A 6329-nucleotide genomic window follows, 5' to 3' on the forward strand; every position below is an offset into this window, starting at 1 on the left:
TGGAGTCTGCGGAGACAAAAATCTGCTGTACTTATTTCGAGTAAAATCGAGTTTGACACGAGTAGCAAAACGTCTTCAAATATTTGAACATTTTCAGGCGATGTCTTATACGTTTTATTAGCTTGAAGACTTTTGACTGGCGATGCGTTTTTCATTTTTGCAACGTGAGCAGCGCTTTCCTTCCCAAAAGTCGACTGGCCGCGAGCCGCTGATTGGCGCCGATGTGAATTTGTCGTCGCCGTGCCGTGAATAAAATTTGAGTCAATTCGAGAAGCGGGGCAAACGCTCATTTTTCTCAGTTAGCGTTGCGGCCGGTGGAGGTTTTTGTGGGCGGGGGCGGGTGGGGCTTTTGTTTTTTTTCCGGGTCGGCGGTCGGGTGGTTTTCCGAAACGAGCTGTACTTGCCTTAGAAAAAAAAAAAAAAAAAAAAAGACTTTGTCACATTTATCTTATGACTGTGCCATAATCTGTCGTCGTTACCTGTTATAACAGGTATTAAGTCCAACAACAGCAAAAAAAAAAAAAAAAAAGTTTAGTTTATCAGAGTTTATCGGAACGTGGAGATATGCGTCGCTAATGTCGGGAAAACCCTCAAGTCTTTGTTACTTTCTGATCCAGTTTTTATTCCCGCTTGGACTTTTAGCGCGGGACCACTTTCGAGTTTTCCGTCCGCTTGCTCGTCTTCGCTCAACTTTGCCAACGGACATTTCGGCGGATCGGAGATGGGAAACGGTTGCTCGCCGTCCATTTTTTTTTTTTGCCGGCTGATGACGTTCCGCAAATGTTCCCGGGAGTTTATTTGACGAAAACCACGAATGGACCATCCCTCTTATTGAAATAAAAATTTTGTTGTTCACGCTGACTTTGTGCTCGTCCTTTGCTCACCGGAACCGGTCGAAAGTACCCACACGGGTTTGAAAACCAGCACAGTTTTCGGTTTTGAAAGTGGCGCTTTTGGGCCGGTGGGGCTCGGACTTTCTGGTCCTCGTGAGGAAAAAAACGTGCTTCTCGACCCTTTTTCAAGAAAGGAAATTGAAAGTGAAAACGACTGGCTGGAGACTTTGCAAAAAAAAAAAAAAAAAAGAAAAATCACAATTACACAAAAATGGACTTGTATTTTGGCTCTGATCTTGAAGAATTATGATTACACTTGCAACCATCATTCTGATTTGAAAATGTAAAACCACAATCTGAAGCCTTTAAGGTTTCCTGCAAGCCCTGAAATCCAAATTTCCAACCCCGACCTTCACTTCCTGTTTTGAAGCCCTAATTTTCAAATCTGAACGCGTTTTTGAACCCCCCAGCACACTTTTGAAAGCCCACTTTGAAGGAATAAAAAAACTATTTTGGAACCTGACGTTGAAACCCTGAACCTGTTCTGAAACCGTAACCCCGTCTTGAAAAATCGCCACCCTAACAGGTGCCTGGAACCCCAAATTTTAAACCCACTTCCCGTTTTGAACCCCCCCCCCCCCCCCCCTTGTGTGAAACCGGTCTTCTAACCCTAATCCGAACTGTTGTTTGCACGGCGCGGTCCGGTGCGGAGTCCAATGACCTCGACGTGTGCCCGAGCAGTCGTCGACCGTCTGATCGCCACCCCCACCCCCCCACCCCGTCCATATTGAAGCAGCGCAAGGCCCCCCCAGGACGAGGCGTCTTTTGCATTAGCATTTGGGGTGCCCGGGCGGCCACACGCATCAATATTAATGCCGGCCCAAGAGGAACTTCGGCCCCCCTCCCATCAATATTGATGCCGTCGCCATACATTGCAGGCGAGGCCCTCTTAAGGATTTATAGGGAGGGGGGCGAGAACGTTTCTCCTGCACAGCAATTTCCACGGCGGCGACGGGGGGGGCGAGACGGGGAGCGGCCGATCCGATTCCCTCGGCGACCGTCGAAAATGAAAGTTTCATCCGGTGACGGCGGCCCGTTGATGCCGGAAAAGCGAAGCGCTGGCGTTTTAGCTGGGGGGGCGGGGGGGGACGTGTCGTTGCGTCGAGGGGGCCGCCCTGCGTGAAGCCTCACAAAGCTACGAAGGAAATTTGGGACAACAAGAAAGGTCAAGCCAAAGAATTTGCAGTTATAGTTTTATTCCAAAATGGATTCGATTCATGTTTCCCCAAAAAGATTTCCACTCGAAAACCCAAGACAACGGCATATTTTTTGGTTTTTGACTTTTTTTTCCACATTTGTGTTGATATCAAAGGTATCATACATACCGTAAGTATTCACAGAACTTCCATCCATCCATTTTCTTTGTCGCTTATCCTCACGAGGGACGCGGGGAGTGCTGGAACCTTTCCCGGCTGTTAACTGGTAGGAGGCGGGGTTTACCCTGAACTGGTTGCCAGCCAATCGCAGGGCACAGAGAGACAAACAGCCGCACTCACAACCACACCTCGGGGCAATTTTGAGTCTCCAATGAATGTTGCATGTTTTCTGGGTGTGAGAGGAAACCCTGAGTGCCCACCCGGACAAAAGCCACGCAGGCACGGGGAGAGAACGTGCACACTCTGCACAGGCGGGGGCCGGGATCGAAACCGGGTCCTCAGAACTGCGTGGCCGACGCAAATCCCGGCCCCGCCTGTGCGGAGTGTGCCATTCTCTCCCCGTGCCTGCGTGGCGTTTCTCCGGGTGGGCACTCAGGGTTTCCTCCCACACCCAGAAAACATGCAACATTCATTGGAGACTCAAAATTGTGTAATTTTGAGTGCGACTGTTGTCTGTCTTCATGTGTCCGGCAGTTGGGGGTGGACCCCGCCTCCTGCCCAATGACAGCTGGGATTGGCTCCTGCACTCCCGCCACCCTCGTGAGGATAAGCGGCTCAGAAAATGAACGGCCGGATGGAAGGGGCGGCGTGTCGGACGCGACGCTCGCGGCCTCATCGTCTCATGGCCGCGACGCTCGACTTGTGCAAACACGCGATTACGCCGGGGCGCCTTTCTGGGTCACAAAGTTAAATATTTCAGAAGGTTTATTTTTAGCCGCTCGCGCTTCTGCGCACGCACACAAACACACACACACGCCGGCGTGCGTGCGTGTTGTCTGCAGGCCGCGTTTGACCCACTAAGTCGTGTTCACACGGCCCCCCCGGCCCTTATCGAGCGTTTTGTGTCATCGCGGACCGACAAATAGCAAACGCGACGGCTCGCGCTTGACGTTGTTGTTCCTCTGTGGCAAAAAAAAAAAAAAAAAAAAAAAAAACTGGATTTACAGTATGATTTATGCATCCCAGTCGCATGTAACAAATCAACGTGGCGGAAATCGAGCAATCGTGTAGGAGTGAAAAAAATAACACGCACACAAGTGACTTACAGTTAGCCGAATTTATGGCGGGAGATTTCATACAGACCAGTACACACACACAAACACATGAGGTGAATATTTATGATATGCATTTTTTTTTTAATGATTTACTCCTGCAAAACTCATCCAAAGTTATTAGAGGAAAAGCTCGTTGTCACTTTCTTGTTGTGCGTATGACACAACGGAAGCTGGTTGAAGCTCCAGACCACCTGTTTGAAAATTTACACTCACTACTTCTATGCTCGTTTCCGTTAGCATGTCCGTGGCGTTTGTCATTATAGCAGGGCTCAACGACCTTTTTGAGGCTAAGGGCGACTTCGTGAGCACCGATCGTATGACGGGGGACGTGACTTGTTTTTCGGTAAACTTTAGACTCAGTTCATTATGCGTACATAAAATATTTTTCTTTTAATTTATTGTGGTAAATAACATTACAGGTATTTTAAAGTTTTTATTCACGTAAGGAAGTCAGATTCAGAATTTAAAGCACAAACAAACAATAGTAACAATTTGTGGCCTATGTTATTTTTGGAACATACCTGGCGGGCGCCTTATATGGTCCTCGCGGGCGAACGGTCGCCCGCGAGCACCGCGTTGGTGACCTCCGCATTATCGGTTCATCACGCTAGCAGAATTTGAGCGCGCGAAACGAAAGCGCAGAAATTCGGACGCGAATGAGGTCCTGATCCCAAAATGTTTGGAGTCCCGCATTTCCCTTTCCATCTCACGTGTTATTTTCAGTTACGCAAATAAGGTTGGATTTTATCCATCCATCCATTTTGTGTAGAGCTTATCCTCACTAGGGTGTCTTATTTTGACTGACTGAGATAAGTCTGACTATTAACCTGTGACAGTGTACAGCGCTATTTCTCAAAGTAAATATGTACACATTTAGTTGGTGGTATATGGAATATAATTCTTCTTCTTTTCCTTTCGGCTTGTCCCGTGAGGGGTCGCCACAGCGTGTCATCTTTTGCCATCTTGGTCTTATCTCCTGCATCTTCCTCTCTTAACACCCCAACTGCCCTCACGTCTTCCCTCACCACATCCGTCAACGTTCTCTTTGGTCTTCCTCTCTTTCGCTCTTTTGCCTGGCAGCTCCATCCTCAGCGTGCTTCTACCAATATACTCACTCTCTATATGGAATATAATATCTTAAAAAAAAAAAAAAAAAAAAAGAAGATTCAGAGACAAATTAGGTGCAATTGGATCACTTCCAGCAGCAATCTGGTGTAGGGAATTGGGACTGGTCTTGTGCCACATACTGTACTGCAGATTCATTAACAGGGCAAATCAGAAAGAGGAGGAGAACCCAATTCTCGCCTGCGCGGGTCACAGCCGACGCGACGCCCGGACCCGTCCAACTTCTCACCTGCGCCATTGTGCGCCGCGCCGCGCAGCGCCCTCGCTAATTGGGAGCACGGATTCCGGGACAACTTTGCTTTTTTGTTCCGTCGGGCTGCGAAGCGCTGACCCGGACGTGTGAGGTCACAGCTGCGCTAATTGGCGCCGATGACGACGGCGATGGTGTGTGCGTGCGTGTGTACTGTACAGTACAGTGTGTGTGCTGTCAATTCCACACGCTGCACATAAACAATGCGAGCCGTCTGTTGTTGTTGTTGTTGCTTTATGTAATTGAACATCTTCACACACAAAATGGCCTCCCCGAAGCAGACGGGCGCTTATGAATGGCCGCACGCAGTTCCATATTTCACAAACGTGCCGTTACACGATCGTTTTACATGCCGCCTGGCACGTCGCGGCACGCAACTCAAAATTGAGATTCCAGGGCTGAAACGTCGTCGTCGGTATGTTTTGAAGCAGCGCTGAAAAGCGATAAAAATCGCCCAAAAATGTCCAGATCGGAGCAAAATGGCTGACTTCCTGTCTCTTCTCGGGATTTTGTGCAAGTCTGCTCACGATAGACGTCCGTCCGTCTAGCCGTCATCTGTGCCGCTTATCCTCACAAGGGTCGGTCCCAGCGATCTCCAGGCAGGAGCCGGGCTACACGCGCCAATCATAAACGATCATTTGCGCTCACGTTCACAATTTTTTAGACTTTTCGCGTCGCGGGAGGAAAGCGGAGCAGTCGGAGGAAACCCAAACAGGGACGGGGAGAAGAGGCAAACTCGGGATTTGAACCCCGGTTCGCAAAACTGTGAGGCAGACGCTCTTGCTGTTGTCTACCAAAATTCGTGTTGCAAAGTCAAGACCAAAGTCTTCAGAGGTTGAATTTAATTCTTAATTTTTTTTAAAAAGCCTCAGAAGAAAAGCTGAGAATTGGCCAAAACGAGGCGAAAATCGCCACTTCCGGGTAAAATGGCCGACATCCTGTGCCGTTGCCTCATGAGGCGCCACGACGGTCTGAATTTTCAACAAAAAGAAATGCAGCGTCAAATACCTAAGATGCTTTTTGAGGCACAAATACGAGGAGATGCAGACCAAATGCCATAAATGACTGCAGGGGAGGATTTTTGGGAAGATGAAAATATGAGAATTGGCCCCGAAATGACCACAATCCTCAAATGATTGGACTCCGCCCACCTGAGGCACAACACGCCGTCCCTAATGGAGCGGCCTTCAGTCGCCAGCCGCAAAGCGGTCGATCTCGGTCCGCTCACGCCGTCGCCCTTTGGCCCGCCGGCGCAGTCGTGTCAAAAAGACACCACGCGCGCACACCGCCACACAATCGCGCCTTTCGCCGGAGTAACGGCAGCCGTGTTAGCGGTTTTATCTCCTCCCTCGCCTCGGCGAGAGCGCGGTGTCGGGTCACGGGCGGGTCAGCGCCGAGCGAGACTGCTCGGGTTCTGCCTGGTGTCGACCTGACGGAGCAGATGGATGAAACGCCAGGGCCGGCGGGGGGGGGGAGGGGGCGAGATGACGAGCCAGGTCGCGCTCGCTTCGTGTCAACACAGAAACGATCTGGAATACGATCCTCCGAGACGGGAAGGGAAGGAAAGCAAAAGATGGAAACGGTCGAGAAATACAATTCACAACGCGGGGGATGAGGGCTTTTTTTTTTT

This window comes from Syngnathoides biaculeatus, chromosome 5 (genome assembly GCF_019802595.1).
Source record: "Syngnathoides biaculeatus isolate LvHL_M chromosome 5, ASM1980259v1, whole genome shotgun sequence".
Taxonomy (NCBI): domain Eukaryota; kingdom Metazoa; phylum Chordata; class Actinopteri; order Syngnathiformes; family Syngnathidae; genus Syngnathoides; species Syngnathoides biaculeatus.